At 44.4% G+C, this 16,995-nt stretch overlaps 1 protein-coding gene across 1 annotated transcript in view; it reads left to right on the top strand.

The window, feature by feature from the left end:
* Window positions 1-11,925: 11,925 nt before the first annotated feature.
* STON2 (stonin 2) overlaps window positions 11,926-16,995 on the top strand; it is a 67,500-nt gene continuing 62,430 nt past the window's right edge. The window contains exon 1 of the mRNA XM_028718220.2: window positions 11,926-12,128. The gene's annotated coding sequence lies outside the window, so the exon portion shown is untranslated. The remainder of the gene's footprint in view (window positions 12,129-16,995) is intronic.

Below are 16,995 nucleotides of genomic sequence, written 5' to 3' on the forward strand. Positions count from 1 at the left end.
TAAGCACTGTTGTATAGCCTTGTTAGTAGCTTTAGAATTATATTGCAGAAAGGGGTTTTGTTAAATCTTGCCAGAAAGAATGTAATATGATTCCTGCAAATGCCTAGAATATTTAGGATTGGCTTTGAGAGGGAGTAAGATAGGCAGTCAAGAACAGGAGCAAATTACCTGTGAATTCACTGAGCTCAGCCAAGCCACTGTCTCAGTCTCCGTCACCTCCAATCTGGAATAATGTAATGACTTACCTTACAAAGTTGAAAGAGCTATAAAGGTGATGTACTAGAAACAGTCTGAGCACAGGAAAATTGCCATTACAAGTGCTCTATTATTGTTGTTGTTGTTGTTGTTGTTGTTTAGTCGTTTAGTCGCGTCCGACTCTTCGTGACCCCATGGACCAGAGCACGCCAGGCACCTCTGTCCTCCACTACTTCCCGCAGTTTGGTCAGACTCATGCTGGTAACCTCGAAAACACTATCCAACCATCTCGTCCTCTGTCGCCCCCTTCTCCTTGTGCCCTCCATCTTTCCCAGCATCAGTGTCTTCTCCAGGGAGTCTTCTCTTCTCATGAGGTGGCCAAAGTATTGGAGCCTCAGCTTCACGATCTGTCCTTCCAGTGAGCACTCAGGGCTGATTTCCTTAAGAATGGATGCGTTTGATCTTCTTGCAGTCCATGGGACTCTCAAGAGTCTTCTCCAGCACCATAATTCAAAAGCATCAATTCTTCGGCGATCAGCCTTCTTTATGGTCCAGCTCTCACTTCCATACATCACTACTGGGAAAACCATGGCTTTAACTATACGGACCTTTGTTGGCAAGGTGACGTCTCTACTTCTCAAGATGCTGTCTAGGCCTGTCATTGCCCTTCTCCCAAGAAGGAGGCGTCTTTTAATTTCGTGGCTGCTGTCACCATCTGCAGTGATCATGGAGCCCAAGAAAGTAAAATCTCTCACTGCCTCCATTTCTTCCCCTTCTATTTGCCAGGAGGTGATGGGACCAGTGGCCATGATCTTCGTTTTTTTGATGTTGAGCTTCAGACCATATTTTGCGCTCTCCTCTTTCACCCTCATTAAAAGGTTCTTTAATTCCTCCTCACTTTCTGCCATCAAGGTTGTGTCATCTGCATATCTGAGGTTGTTGATATTTCTTCCGGCAATCTTAATTCCAGCTTGGGATTCATCCAGCCCAGCTTTTCGCATGATGTATTCTGCATATAAATTAAATAAGCAGGGAGACAAAATACAGCCTTGTCGTACTCCTTTCCCAATTTTGAACCAATCAGTTGTTCCATATCCAGTTCTAACTGTAGCTTCTTGTCCCACATAGAGATTTCTCAGGAGACAGATGAGGTGATCAGGCACTCCCGTTTCTTTAAGAACTTGCCATAGTTTGCTGTGGTCGACACAGTCAAAGGCTTTTGCATAGTCAATGAAGCAGAAGTAGATGTCTTTCTGGAACTCTCTAGCTTTCTCCATAATCCAGCGCATGTTTGCAATTTGGTCTCTGGTTCCTCTGCCTCTTCTAAATCCAGCTTGCACTTCTGGGAGTTCTCGATCCACATACTGCTTGAGCCTTCCTTGTAGAATTTTAAGCATAACCTTGCTAGCGTGTGAGATGAGTGCAATTGTGCGGTAGTTGGAGCATTCTTTGGCACTGCCCTTCTTTGGGATTGGGATGTAGACTGATCTTCTCCAATCTTCTGGCCACTGCTGAGTTTTCCAAATTTGCTGGCATATTGAGTGTAGCACCTTAACAGCATCATCTTTTAAAATTTTAAATAGTTCAGCTGGAATACCATCACTTCCACTGGCCTTGTTATTTGCAGTGTTTTCTAAGGCCCATTTGACTTCACTCTCCAGGATGTCTGGCTCAAGGTCAGCAACCACACTACCTGGGGTGTACGAGACATCCATATCTTTCTGGTATAATTCTTCTGTGTATTCTTGCCACCTCTTCTTGATGTCTTCTGCTTCTGTTAGGTCCTTACCACTTTTGTCCTTTATTATGGTAATCTTTGTACGAAATATTCCTTTCATATCTCCAATTTTCTTGAACAGATCTCTGGTTCTTCCCATTCTGTTGTTTTCCTCTATTTGTTTGCATTGCTCGTTTAAGAAGGCCTTCTTGTCTCTCCTTGCTATTCTTTGGAAATCTGCATTCAATTTCCTGTATCTTTCACTATCTCCCTCGCATTTTGCTTGCCTTCTCTCCTCCGCTATTTGTAAGGCCTCGTTGGACAGCCACTTTGCTTTCTTGCATTTCCTTTTCATTGGGATGGTTTTCGTTGCTGCCTTCTGTACAATGTTACGAGCCTCCATCCATAGTTCTTCAGGCACTCTGTCCACCAAATCTAAATCCTTAAACCTGTTCCTCACTTCCACTGTGTATTCATAAGGGATTTGACTTAGATTGTATCTTACCGGCCCAGTGGTTTTTCCTACTTTCTTCAGTTTAAGCTTGAATTTTGCTATAAGAAGCTGATGATCTGAGCCACAGTCAGCTCCAGGTCTTGTTTTTGCTGACTGTATAGAGCTTCTCCATCTTTGGCTGCAGAGAATATAATCAATCTGATTTCGATGCTGCCCATCTGGTGATGTCCATGTGTAGAGTCGTCTCTTGTGTTGTTGGAAAAGCGTGTTTGTGATGACCAGCTTGTTCTCTTGACAGAACTCTATTAGCCTTTGCCCTGCTTCGTTTTGATCTCCAAGGCCAAACTTGCCAGTTGTTCTTTTTATCTCTTGCCTCCCTACTTTAGCATTCCAATCCCCTATAATGAGAAGAACATCCTTCTTTGGTGTCACTTCTATAAGGTGTTGTAAGTCTTCATAGAATTGGTCAATTTCAGTTTCTTCAGCACCAGTAGTTGGTGCATAAACTTGGATTACTGTGATGTTAAAAGGTCTGCCTTGGATTCGTATCGAGATCATTCTATCATTTTTGAGATTGCATCCCAGTAGAGCTTTCGCCACTCTTTTGTTGACTATGAGGGCCACTCCATTTCTTTTACGGGTTTCTTGCCCACAGTAGTAGATGTGATGGTCATCCGAACTGAATTCGCCCATTCCCGTCCATTTTAGTTCACTGATGCCCAGGATGTCAATATTTATTCTTGCCATCTCATTTTTGACCACCTCCAACTTACCCAGGTTCATGGTTCTTACATTCCAGGTTCCTATGCAATATTTTTCTTTACAGCATTGGACTTTCCTTTCGCTCTATTATTACTGTATATAAAAGCTGTGTGACTGTTATGAACCCCTACCGCTGGTTTTGTGGCTAGCAATTTTTATTTATTTTGGCATGTCAAATCAGGCATAATTGACACTTGAAAAGAGAGCAAATATCTTCTACAAAATGCCATGCTGCATTTGGTGTAGAATTCCTTCATTCACATCTTAAGATCAATTTATTTGGGGGAAGCTTAGCTAGTAATAATGAACTGTTCTGGGGTTGTTGTTGTTTTTAAGATGGTGATGGTAATGATCGCCACTTTTCTACATAGTTATACCTAAAGTGGCTTATAGCTAGGGACAGGGGAGGATTTCAATTTAGTACACGTTTAAATATGAACCTACTTTCCAAAACAATGTCAAGACGCCAAAAAACAGTCATGCATCAAAATTTACACATCTCTGAATTTGGCAATGCAGTTCTCCAACCGAGTAATGTGTACAAAAATAGCATATCAAAATGCATTATATTGGGAGAAATTCCTTTGCAAAAGTGTGTATATTAAAAGAAATTAACACTAAAATGCTGGTGGACTTTAAAAAAAAAACCACAAACTGATACGGAAATGTTGAGAACTGAAGATTGGAAAAGTGAGGAACCTGAGAGAAACCAAAATAGGAAGATTCATCCACCACGAGAAATACAATAAGAGGAATTCATAGCAGAGCAGAATTACAATACTACTTGCTCATTTCAAGACAATGTTTCAGGCCACTCCAGTCTCTGCCAAGTGGGGAGATTGCAGGAGTCTTGGCACTTAACCAGGGTTTGTGTTATTTTGAGGGGAAATGAGGCACAACGGAGGCTAGGGTCTTCATGAAATATCATTTTTATTCACACATATTTACACCTGGGGGTTGTGGAGAGTTGACAGCATTTACATCTCAAGAGGGGCTTCTCCTTCCCAGCAGCACTTGCAGAAAACACCTTCCCTTCTGTCTCGGCCAACCTGCTAAGAAGTTCCACTTGCCCCACATCCTCCAAACATTTGCTTTTAAAATGTTTTTTTTTCCGTGTGACATCACGACGGCTGTAGAAGAAGAAGAAGTAGAGTTTGGATTTGAGATCCCGCTTTATCACTACCCGAAGAAGTCTCAAAGCGGCTAACATTCTCCTTTCCCTTCCTCCCCCACAACAAACACTCTGTGAGGTGAGCGAGGCTGAGAGACTTCAGAGAAGTGTGACTAGCCCAAGGTCACCCAGCAGCTGCATGTGGAGGAGTGGAGACGCGAACCCGGTTCCCCAGATTATGAATCTACTGCTCTTAACCACTATACCACACTGGCTCTGGCAACCCCTGTTTGTCCAAACTCCAAGGATTTTCCTTTGATGTGTTGATGACTTGTTCTCCTTAACTACTTCCCCCCTAGGCATTGATGCCCTGGACTGGAAAAGAAGCTTAAACCTGCCTTTTTGCACTGTTAAATATGAAGCATGTTAGCTCACCTTAATTCTGTTCGGGAATTCTGGAACTGTGTATAGCAAACACAGGGAAAGCGGCGCAGGAATGAACATGTTAGCTCCACCCTTCTCATTTTTATAGCCCTCCATAAGTTTGAGAGCAACTGTGTGAAGAGGCTCCTTGCATGTTTTAGAACGGTGCTTTCCAAAACATGTGGGGACTCTCCACATACTCGTGGTTTACTAATTCACACAGTTGCCTGCCACTTTTGGAGGGCAACAGTAGCATGCACATCCCTGCAACACCTCCCCCCCCCCACACACACACACACTTTATTATGCTTAAAGCCAGGGGTTCTCTAGTTTTCTGCTCCCAGGATCCACTTGAGCTGGCTAAAATGAGACTGAAGCCCACCCATGACAAAATGGTGGTGCCAATATAAAATGGCAGCAGAAAGAGGTTGGCAGAATGAGATGGCCATTAAAGACTCTTTCCCCCACCCCCCACCCCCATTGCTAACTACGGTAATCCCTTTTGCTAAATTCTTTGCCCACAGTTCATCTTTCCTGAAGAAAAGTACAGACTGCATGAGACATTTTGTGACTCAGCCTCCCCATTTTATGCAGAATTGCTGACCCAGAAGTTCTTAGTGGGGAGGGCATTTTATTTTTTATTTTATCTACCTTCCACCACCACCACCCTCACCCAATATACACATACTCCTCTCAAAGTGGTTGGCATTTTTTGTTTTTGTTTTTAACTGATCTGTAATTTCATCTCCTTGTTCTTTTCACACTTAGCTTTCACTTATTTCCCCCCAAGCTGCCGGTGTCTTTCATTCCTTTCAACCGACTTCTTTCACATTCACATCTTCCTATGAAAGCTCTATCTCTTGTCCCCAGTTTCGTTTTCTTTTCCCAGTTTATTAGATTACTGTGACCTTTTTGGCTCTCTAGCTTCCTTCAATGCTGCCTCTAGCCATTGCCCTTAAAGGGAGGGTGGAGAAGCTTCTGAGTTTGGCAGGAGATGGAGAGTGGGGGGAGAATTAGGATGTGGGGTGTGAGTCTGCCTGAAGTGGATGGGTCAAAAGGATCAGCAGCAGATCACAGGACAACTTCTCCCTCAGTCATTCTGTCTCCCTCCTTCCTGTTTGCTGTCTTCCTTCCCTGACACTTGTTGCCGCATCCGTTTCCTCTGCTTCTCAGATGGGCGGGTATGTCAAACTCAGTTTTCTTTCAGTTTCTTCACATTCTTAATTTCACTTCTCTACATTTCTACATCAGCTTGTAGAAAAACATTTCCTTAAAAAAAAAAAACACAAACCTCATTAAAATTCAGTAGCATTTTAGTGTTCATTTATCCTAATGTATGCATTTTGATACGCAGTTTTCCTGCAAATTCCCTGAATACGTTTTTTTACCCATGTTCTATGATTCTATGTATGTATTCAATGCACATTTTACCATAGCATTTGCATTTTTAAATGTTTTTTCCCTCTCTCAGTAGAACATACAGAGTCTCAGTTTTCAAGTCCTAGAACTGTTCAGACAAATTAGCCACACCCAGAGCAAGACATTGCTGTTATAGGCAATATATTGTGAGAGAAGAATATTGCCTATAACAGACATTGCTGTTATAGGCAATATTTGTGAGAGAAGAGAGAGAGGAATGGAAAGGCGGAGACAATAAATTTAATTCCTTTACTTTTTTGTACCCATTATTTGTCTGGAGAACTACACTGCAGAAATCGGAGAAGTGTGAATTTCAGAGGCTGAAGGTTCGCATCTTGTTTTGCAAAGTGTGGATTAGGTAAATTCACCTTTAAATGTGAACTGAATACAATTTCTCCCGCATCCCTAATTCCCACCCTGACACACTGCATGCTGCAGCTTTACTCTCTTACCAATTCATCTCCTACATATTCCTGTGCACTGTACATGCAGGGAAATGCTGCTACCCACCGCTCAACAATAAAGCCACGGCATGACAAGGCAGGTGGGATGCAGCACTGAAGTGTCCTGGTGTTCTCTGGAGCACAGTTTGAGAAATGCGGCTGCACATTTTCCAGCCCCAGCACACCTGAAGGAGGGCTGTTAGCCAACTGCTCAAACTAACACATTATCAATGTATATTGTTTATCAATTGCCTAAATACATAAGCCAGATAGTGGCAATGCTAATGTTTTGTGGTTTTTTAAAAATAATAATCTTGCATTGCTGAGATTTCTTTGGCGCTTTCCACTCAAAATAAATTGGCTTTGGGTGAGTTTGTGTTCCTGTTTGTTTTGGTTCTGTTTATTGGACTGGCTTACGCCGGTCTGAGGTTTCCAGTGTTGTTAGATTGTATTTGTGACTAATATCTTTTGAGGAACTGAATTCTTAAAAGTGATTTGGGATGTGTTAGGGCTGTGCAAAACAATCTGTAGGCACAAATCAGCTAACGCTAGGCATTTTCTGGGTGCTTTTCTTTGAAATGGGAGATTTAAGCATCTGCTTTAAGCCTCTTCCAGAGAAAAGAACATGACTGAAAGGTGCTCAGCTTCAACTGGATTGTGCCAACCAGTCTTACTTTATTTTTTATCATGAATATGTGTCGACTTTGCTCCTGCCTGGAGAGAAAAATGCACAGAAGGGAGTGGGATATAAGAATGCTGAAAAGAATGACATAATATGACCTCACTCTACAGCTGTCTGCCTTCCCCACCCGCTTTTGCTGAAGATTCCCCATTGAGGTTCTTAGTTGTCCAGTACTCAAAAAATACTCCTAAAAGTAGTAATAATGCTTATGTGGATTCTCTCCTCCACCCCATCCCCCAAATTAGCAGGAGGTTAATCTCAAGGTATTGCTGCCTGTTCCATCTCCAGCATGAACAAACCCAAACAGACGATTAACTAATGCTCTAATTGTGTGTGGTGGCTGAGAAGTGTTAGAGACAACGTATAATTTCCAGCTTAATTGTGCTCTTCCTCAAGCTGGGCTGAGAACGCAGGAATGCAAACACGGAGTATTTAGCAGTGATGGGAAGTCTATATTTCAGGTGAACCTGGGCTGGCCTCCATCTGTCTTGGGAGAAAATGGAAGGGTACGCTGTTGGGAGGTGAAGTCAAACCGCTGGAGAATTGCAGCGCCTGCTGTGGCTGTAGAGACCGATATGGGAGAAACATGTTTTGCTGCAGGTGGGGCAGGTGAAGGCATCATTCCTCCTCTGGTCACTGCTGTGGATACACAACAGGGCTGATTGTCTCCAGGTGCTGGGTAACTGGCAAAATGACCTTAGTTGTGGACTAACGGTTTGCAACCTACTCTAATAATTCACAATGGCACAATGGTTTTTGAACTTTTGGCCTACAAGGATCTTTTCCCACGAACTCTTGCCTGTTGATGGTGATTAAATTTGTATACTGCCCTTCATCCAAAGATAATAGGGTGGTTCACAACATAAAAGACCTGTGACTATTCTGGGGAGTATTATATCCAGTATGCAGACTTTGTGTAGCAAGGTCACATGCTAGACCCATTGGCTTCATTGTCATTATGTCTCTGCTTTAATCAAGCGCATTTTGTAACCCAGCTCTATTTATAATTTTCATCAGGTTCAGGTGAAGCAATGGATATGCAAAAGCAATGTTTTAAGTTGCTTAATTATTGGATGAAGACCAATAAACTAAAGATGGAGAAACTGCTGGTAAGATTCCAGCTGATCTGGAAGATAGTGTTCAGCATATTGTAGATGATACACTCGCCTTAAAAGATCAGGTTCACAGTTAGGTATGGGGAAGCGCCGGCCCACCCATGAGGCGAAGCAGCTGCCTCAGGCAACAGGATCCACTGGGAGAGCAAATCTGGCCTCCAAGAATGCATTGCCTGCTGCTGCTGCTGCTGCCATAGTAGCAGCAACAGCTACGGAGCACTCCTTGGAGGCCAGATCTGTCCCCTCTATAGTGGCCTCATAGCAAATAGGAGGCACTGCTGATCTCCTCCCACCCTTGTTCCTGATGTAGATCTTCACTCACTCCTTCTTCTTTGGTGGGGGGAGTACATGCCAACGTGTATTGGGTCAGCCCTGGGTTGAGGTAGTGCTAGATCCATGCCAAAGTGGCATGAATTGGCTTTCACAGACTCAGACTGGTGCACCAACTGTGCTTCTCCTAGACACTGTTATCTGTGCTGTAGCAGCTGTCACTTTAGACTGCCAATGCATTGTGCACAGGGCTTCCTTTGGAGAATCTCCATAGTTCTGAAGTCCTACTACTTTCCTTCTTAACTACTGAACTAACCACAGTTTCCCCCATTATGGGGGGAACCACAGGGAACTGTGGTTAAATGAAGCAGGAGGGTTTACAGATACAGTTTTCCACAGCTTCTGCTACTTGATGTGAATTGCCATCCGAATTGCTGAAATGTTAAACATGCAAAAACATGCTGTTCCTCAGAGCAACGGCACCTTTCTAGCTCACTAGGCATGAAGTCATCATCTTCTGCCCTCTCACCTAGTGCAAGTAGCCCAGTTATGCTTACCCATGACCCGGCACTAGACACGGAGTCCTCAGAGAATGAGCCAGACATGCCACAGGTCGAGGACCTAGAGGAGTGGACAGGAACTCCTGGAGCCAGTCCTGAGGATTTCCTCTTGTGGGAGGTTAGAGGAAGAATTCTTGGATCCAACAGAGGAGGTGGCGCCACCCCTCAATGTTTGAGAATGCTGCTGTCAAAAGGCCCTGGTTGAAGCCAAAGAACTCATCTCTGCTTTTCAGGCTGAGGGAGCCAGCGTTTGTCCACAGACAGCTTTTCCAGGTCATGTGGCCAGCATGACTAAACCACTTCTGGTGCAACAGAACACCATGATGAAAGCGCACGGAAACACCATTTACCTTCTCGCTGCAGTGGTACCTATTTATCTACACACACTGGTATACTTTCGAACTGCTAGGTTGGCAGGAGCTGGGACAGAAAAATGGGAGCTCACCCCATCATGTGGATTCGAACTGCCGACCTTCCAATCAGCAAGCCCAGGAGGCTCAGTGGTTTAGATCACAGCGCCACCCATGTACCACACCTTTTACCCACTGGCAAAACAGGAGACTTTCTAATCTTATGGGCTACTGTGTAATCATATGTGGCCAGAGGATAAAAATGTGCAATTTACTGTGCACCTCTTACTGTAGGGTGGGGTATCATGTAATTTTTTAAAAAATGTTGCACAAGGAGGAGGTGGAAATTCTGATAATAAATTGCCCGCATTTTCACATTAATGTATTTCGTTTTCACAGCAACACCAGCTGCTTGTAATGAACAGAAGGGAATCTTACAAGATGTTGTCATTGCTGAAATAGAAATAAAAAATCATTCGCTTTTCTCCTAGAATGCTGATTTAAAGGGCAAGAAAGTGCTTGAATGGTTGAGCTCATAGTCAATGTTGAATTATTCTAGTCTCTGAGTAAATAATATTGTGCATGGTAGAGAATACTGGATCTTGCGGTGACCAAGAAAAGTCAGTAAATCTGTGTGCATTATGTGGGTTGGCATATAAAGCGGAATATTGATTACTAGCTATAATGGGAACATTTCTGATGAAGGGGGAATACTAAATGCTTAATAGAGTGAACAGTTGAAACTACAGCCTTGACTTCAGTAACTGGATTCCAAACTTCTTACCGTAAGATGAGCTGTGGATTGTACAGGACATTTTTTTCTTGGTTTTCAACTGCCTTCTATCCCTAAGGTCAACTGCACAGATAATGATTTATTTACGAATCCTATTCTGGCATAGCTAAATGAGGGTGTATACCAGGTCTGCCCCAATGTATTTTGTCATGTGTGATGCAACTCCAATTAACATCTTGTTGTTCTAAGTTAAAATAGAAAGTGAAAGTGGCTTAAAAAATGTATGTGGACCTTTTCACACTTGACACTTCTCCTGTGTGGAACAACACAAGAAGGAAAAGGAACATGTGGTACCATCATTACCCCATTATGGTATTGATATTGAACTTTATGAGTTGTTGTTAGCACTTTATACAGCAGCTGACACCTTGTATTTGTGTTATCATCTATGTTTTATATTGCACCAAAGCACTTTAGTGTACTGTATGTGGCACTCTTAACACAACTTAAACCAGCCTTGTTAGATCTTAGTAGTACCGTACTGTCTTTGTACTGGAAGGGCAGAGAGGCCATTGAGAATTGAAGAATATTTTTTATACTCTCCTCCTTGTAATATGCTGTATGGATTATATTATGGGAGTTGTGGGTGGGGTTGTTTTTATGATCTTAACTGTGGTTGTATATACTGTAACTTGCCATGGGACCTTCTGGTGAAGGGAGAGTAAGAAATAAATAACTGTAGGAAACACTGTTGTTGCCAGAAAATTGTGTGAACATTTGTTTTCCCCTGTATCCAGATGTTTGGAAGTCATTGCAGTTCTAAACAAACGTTTCCAGTGCGAAATTGGCTTTCATGTAGCTCTTACATACAATCATGTACATGCTATGTCATAATCAGTTTTACTTCTTTGTCCATTTATTCATTTGACAAAAAGTATAACCCACTTTTCAACAGCTGTTCTCAAAGGGTGATTACCACTGACGAAACGACAAGAATCAGAAAACCTCCAGAAATTAGAATACAGCATCAATCATGGACAGGGTCAGTCGAATTAAAACAAAGCTGACATTAAAATATCTTAGCTGTAACGATGCTTGCCTGAAAAGAAACACTCTTATCCCTTGAATCTGTCGCACCGAACTTCGTTTAAAAAATTGTTCTGAGAGGGTGAAAACGGGCTTTTCATATGGTCTTCCGTTCTGCTGGCTGGTTTCCTTGTACAGCGCTGTTTGCTGTTAGCTTTTTTGTGGCAGAGGGCAATTGATTTGCTTGGCTGATGTGCTTCGGTGTGACACCTCCAGCATGCTGTCGGGCATCTAACGAAGGTTTCTTATTATTTCGTTCTATTTAATAATAACGTCTCTATTTCTAATCTCATTGGGGTTTTTTATGTCACTCTGTAAAACGTTATGTGCATTTATAATATACCACCGATGACGACGCCGGGGGAGGATTGCGCGCGGTTGTTTTGCATTTTACAGTTAAAGCCTTCGATGAGAATGAAAATAGACGGTCAACCCTTCGACATCCCCGAGGCTGCACTGGGGGGGCCGAGAGAGCGAGGAAACACCCTGGGACAGCCTTGCCACACCCTCCTTCCCCGCCAGCCAATCCCGATCCTCTTTCGCTCTCCCCGGCCTCGGATCCTGCCCAATGGAGGCTCTCCCCTGCGCGGGTTCCTTCCCTCGAAGGGAAGGGAGGAGAGCGCCAGGAGTATAGCCCTCTCGCTCCAAGAGGGGATGGGAGAGCTTGGCTTCCTCCGCTTGCATCGCCTGCTGCTGAACTTTCCTGCCGGGATTTAAATTTCCCCCATCTCCCCACCACAGCCTTTCAGCACACACATCTTTTTGCTGGAGGGAGAGAGAGAGAGAGAGACTGCGTGGCGCTTCCAAGGTAACCCGATCTCTTGCTGCACACCACGTTTGTATTTTCTGATCTTCTCCCGCAAACCAAACGAGGCAGGTGGAGGGCAGGGTCAGGCCAAGGAGGCAGCGACGGCCGCAGATATTGCCGGTGTGATCGCAGCCTCGCCCAGCCGTGGGAACATGTGCGCGTCGCCGCGTCCAGATCTTCGCCTGGGCTGCGCGGAGCACTTTAAGCCTGCGAAACTGCACCGGCTGCCTGGCGGGGACCGGAGAGCACCACGCTTGGAGCGTGCAAATCCCTCGCAGCCAAACAAAGAAGACCGAGATACTTAGCCTGCCTCGAAAGTAGCTCGGCGAACGCCGCTGGGCGCGGTGGAGGTGAAGGAAGGGACACTGCGTTTATAGAGGGTGTTGTTTTACGCTTGGCTTTCTTTTACCCCCCTTTTGTAAATCATTTGCTAGAAATCGGCACCGGGGAAGACCCGGTAGCCAGGGAGATCCGTGATCGCCCACGACCGGCGGGGGGAATCGCTCTTTGTATTATATAGCCTGTGACACAGGGACGCTGTTGGGTTTGTCTGTCTGTTGCTTTTAAACTCTCCTAGGGGACGGCTCTCAGTCTGGAGATCGGGTGCTTTTGGAGGGGTGATCTTCCCCCCTGTCCCCTCACCCAAATGTCCCCACTTTAGCTGCGCTCTGTTGCTCGCGATTGATGGTGCCCCTTTCAAGCACTCTCCTCTCTCTTCAGTCTGTACTCGAATTTGCTCGAGCACCTGCTTAATAGCGGCTATTTCTCTCGTTGGTCCTAGCAACCCTTTAGTGTCTCTTGTCTCTTTCCGGAATGCATTATCTTCCCAGACATTAGCACCCGCAGGGCTTCAGAAAAATGCAAGTCGATAATGTGTTGGGAGTTCCTCCCCTTCTCTTCTCAATGCATCCATTATTGACTTCTATCCTTTCACATACCAGAGTTTTTAGGTGGTGTTCCTGGAGTTTAGCGAAAAGGAAAAGGCTGTTATATAATGCAAGAAATTGCCTTGGTTCTGTTTCGTGCTAGGAATCAGAAATATCCCATTTAGGCAAGCTAAGAAGGTAGAGATGGGATTGTGTGTGCGTGGTAAAACTGTTGTTGTCTGGATTGAAGTTGAGGAGCCATTAAGAAGAACAGGCAGATCTTACCTTTGGAGCACAATCCATCGATAGGTCATCAGTCTTTTGTACAGGTCTTGTTCATGAGTTTTGCCCAAGAGAATTTCCAGGGAGCTGTGAGCCTCATGTCAGTGGGAAAGTAGGGTGCTGTGTGGATTTTCCATCTCTGGTACCTGAATGTCTTGCAAGGGCCAGCCCTGTGGCTAGAAAGTTCTCACAGTAATGTGAATAGCATTTCTCACATTAACTTCTGAACTAAATTAAACAGGTGCATTCATCAATTTCCAAAGATGAATGAAAGCTTTGTATGGAAAAAGTAACAGATAAGTATCTTTCTGAGAGAAAAACGCTCAAACTCCTGCTGTGAGAAAAATAGGGGGTCTCCCAATGGCTCTCTTCACCCTTAATTAATTACAGTTCCCATGATTCTTTGGTAGAAGCCATGACTGTATGGTGCTGCTTTCATTTACAGTGCAGATGGAGCCTTAGACTATGAACTTACAGTAATGGTCTAGGGACAGGGGTGTTCTTTAGATGATGGTGCATTTAGATTTGAATACTTCACTTCAAAATGTGGTAAGCTAGCCCTGAAAAATGTGGGAGCCTCTCTTGCTCATTCTTCTGAGTAAGGCCTTGGACTTCTGCCCCAAAGCACGACCTTGACAGCACTTGTGATAGCTCAGTATTAAGCCTCCATCTGGGAGCAAACATTGGTTCAAGGCCATGCTTTAAATGAACGAATGTAAAAAGAGCCATCCTGGGCCAGACAAAAACTCCAAAATCCAGTCCCTTCAAGCTCCTCTGCAGTAACTTGGGGTCTTGACGATCCACAAGGGCCAGCCAGATGTCTCTGGGAAGCCCACAACCAGAGCTGGAAGGCAACAGCTCCCTCTACCAGTGCCTTTGAACAACTGGTATTCAGCTCCATGTTCTTTCAACATGGAGTCTCCATATAGCCATCAGTTAGTTAGTTAGTTATATTTTTATCCTGCTTTTCAGCTAATTATTGTCCTGTCCCCCCCCCCAAGTGGCTGAAATGAATTAAAAATAAACAATACAAGCACTGCCATCAAGTCTGGAGGTTCTGTAATTGGACCTGGCCCTATTGTTTTGGCAGATAAGGCAGGAGCCATGGCAAGGTGTTGGTAGGAGTAAGCTGTGCATGCCGTGCTGCCCTGTGGTCTAGGGAAGGCTATTACCCCATTACTGGTGTTGAAATAAGATTCAACTGCCTGTCAGGTCAGCTTCTATGTGTGAAGTTGGGGTTGAAGTACGGGTGGCACCATGTCATCCTTCGCCTGAGGCAGCAAAGGATTTTGAGTAAGCCCAGGTCCTACTGATGGTAGCTCAAGACTCCTAGACATTCCCCCAGATTGAGACATATGGGGAAAGTGCATCTCTCTAGTTCTTCAGGACCTGCCCATGCAAAGTTGGAATGTCCACTTCCCTTCTGGAATTCGTCCCAAGTGGAAAATAATAGGTTGGCACCCATCTGTCTCAGGAGACAATGGAGGAGTGCCCATTGTGGGTGAAGTCAACCTGTTGGAAGGTTACAGGGCCTCCTATGGCTGTAGAGGCCGATATGGGAGAGCCATGTTTTGTTGCAGCTGGGGCAGATGAAGGTGTCTGGTTGTGCTTCTCTCTGTGCTCCTCCCAGCAGTCATTCCTCCTCTGGTCATTGCTATATGACCTGCCTCCCTCCAGGCAGGGATTCCCATATGGGGGTTGATGTTACCGGCCTTCATGTCACGTTTGAAGAAATCTTTGTAACGGGTCTGGTTAAATAAGGAAAATAAAATTACTGCGTATCTTGCTTGCATCATAGGTCTGTCTTGTTAACCTCTGAGTATCAGTCGGCCATCTATCCCCAGCAATGGCAGTTTTAGGGAAGCGCAGGAAAGAGGGGTCTCCTCCAAAATGCTGACAGCTCCTTCAGTCAGGGTCTGCAGTTCACACAGGAGAGCAGCTCTTCAGGCAAAAATGTTTTCAGTAGGGTAGGAGAAGGCTGCTCTTCAGGAGGCATCGCCTTAGCATTCTCAAGGGAAGGAAAACAACTTCACAGCCCTGCCTCTTAGCTGTCTTCACCAGCCCTCTCACAGCTGCCCACTTCTCCACCAAAAGGGAGCAGGCTGGGCCTACCCTCTGTTATTGCTAGACAAAACATCTCACAAAGACTCTCCACGCAACATTCGCCCGCCCACCCCAGATGGCATCATTCTTGGGCCAATAGGTGCTTTGCACATGTGTAAACTTTAAAAAAAATCACTTTCAAAAAGGTTCCCTTGGCCACAAAATAGTACTTTGAAGGATACATGTGGGGACTTGGTTAGTTCTGTAAGTGCATCACCTTCAGTTGTGCAAGATTTGTATATATCTTTCGTCAATGTAGTGGTTCTGTTGCAAAGAACCTTTTGAAAGCCCTCAAAATAGCAATATTGTGTCACTTTCAGAAATTCAGCCTTTTGTCCTACTGGAACAGCTTGGGGATTTAAACCATCTTGTCATGGATTGGTCAGGGATGTTAATACTGCACATCAAGAGTTCAAACCCCCCCCCAACAAATGGGGTGTTGCAGCATTCTTTTTTGGACCTGTTGTTGTTCAATGTTACAAATGACTTGGATGAAAGAATTGAGGGGGTGCTCATCAGATTTGCAGGTGACACCAAACTGGGAGGGGTAGCTAATGCCACAGAAGACAGAATTGGTATTCAAGATGACCTTAACAGATTGGAGAACTGGGCCCAAACTAACAAAATGAATTTCAGTAGGGACAAAGGTTCTGCACTTAGGCAGGAAGAACCAGATGCACAAATATAAGTTGAGACACCTGGATTGCCAGTAGTACATGTGAAAAGGTTCTAGGGGTCTTAGTAGACCACAAGCCGAACATGAGTCAACAGTGTGATGCATCAGCACAAAAAGCTAATGCTATTCTAGACTGCAACAACAGAAGATTTGTGTCCAGATCAAAGGAAGTCATAGTACCATTATATTCTGCTTTGGTCAGACCACACCTGGAACACTGTGTCCAGTTCTGGGTGCCACAATTTAAGAAGGATATTGACAAGCTGGAACGTGTGCAGAGGAGGGCAACCAAGATGATCAAGGATCTGGAAACCAAGCCTTGTGAGGAACAGTTGAAGGAGTTGAGTATGCTTAGACTGGAGAAGCGGCTGAGAGGAGATATTTAAAGGGCTGTCACATGGAAGATGGAGCAAGCTTGTTTTCTCCCTCTCTGGAGGATAGGACCCGAACCAATGGATTTAAGTTACAAGACAGGAGAAACTGACAAAACATCAGGAAGAACTTTCTGACAGTATGAGCTGTTTGACAGTGGAACAGACTCCCTTGGGAGGTTGTGGACTCTCCTTCCTTGGAGGTTTTTAAGCAGAGATTGGATGGCCACCTGTCATGGATGCTTTAGCTGAGATTCCTGCATTGCAGAGGTTTGGGTTAGATGACCTTTGAGGTCCCTTCCAACTCTACAATTCTGTGATTCTAAGAGTAGGTACGGTCATCTGTTGCCACCTGAGAGCTTTGACTTGCTGCATATATTTATGTTGTTGTTCCCCATTTTTACCTAGCAAAGAGAGAATTTTAGATCAAGGACTGTGATAAATGAATTGGTTATGTAACAGTGAACTAGTCCCCCCCCCCCCTTGACAGACTGTCTAGTACAAAGGCTCCCACCCTCCTACCACAGGTGAGGTTTTCTCCCTGGCTACAGAAGACTTTGAGAAATGCA

This window comes from Podarcis muralis, chromosome 1 (assembly GCF_964188315.1).
Source record: "Podarcis muralis chromosome 1, rPodMur119.hap1.1, whole genome shotgun sequence".
Lineage (NCBI taxonomy): Eukaryota > Metazoa > Chordata > Lepidosauria > Squamata > Lacertidae > Podarcis > Podarcis muralis.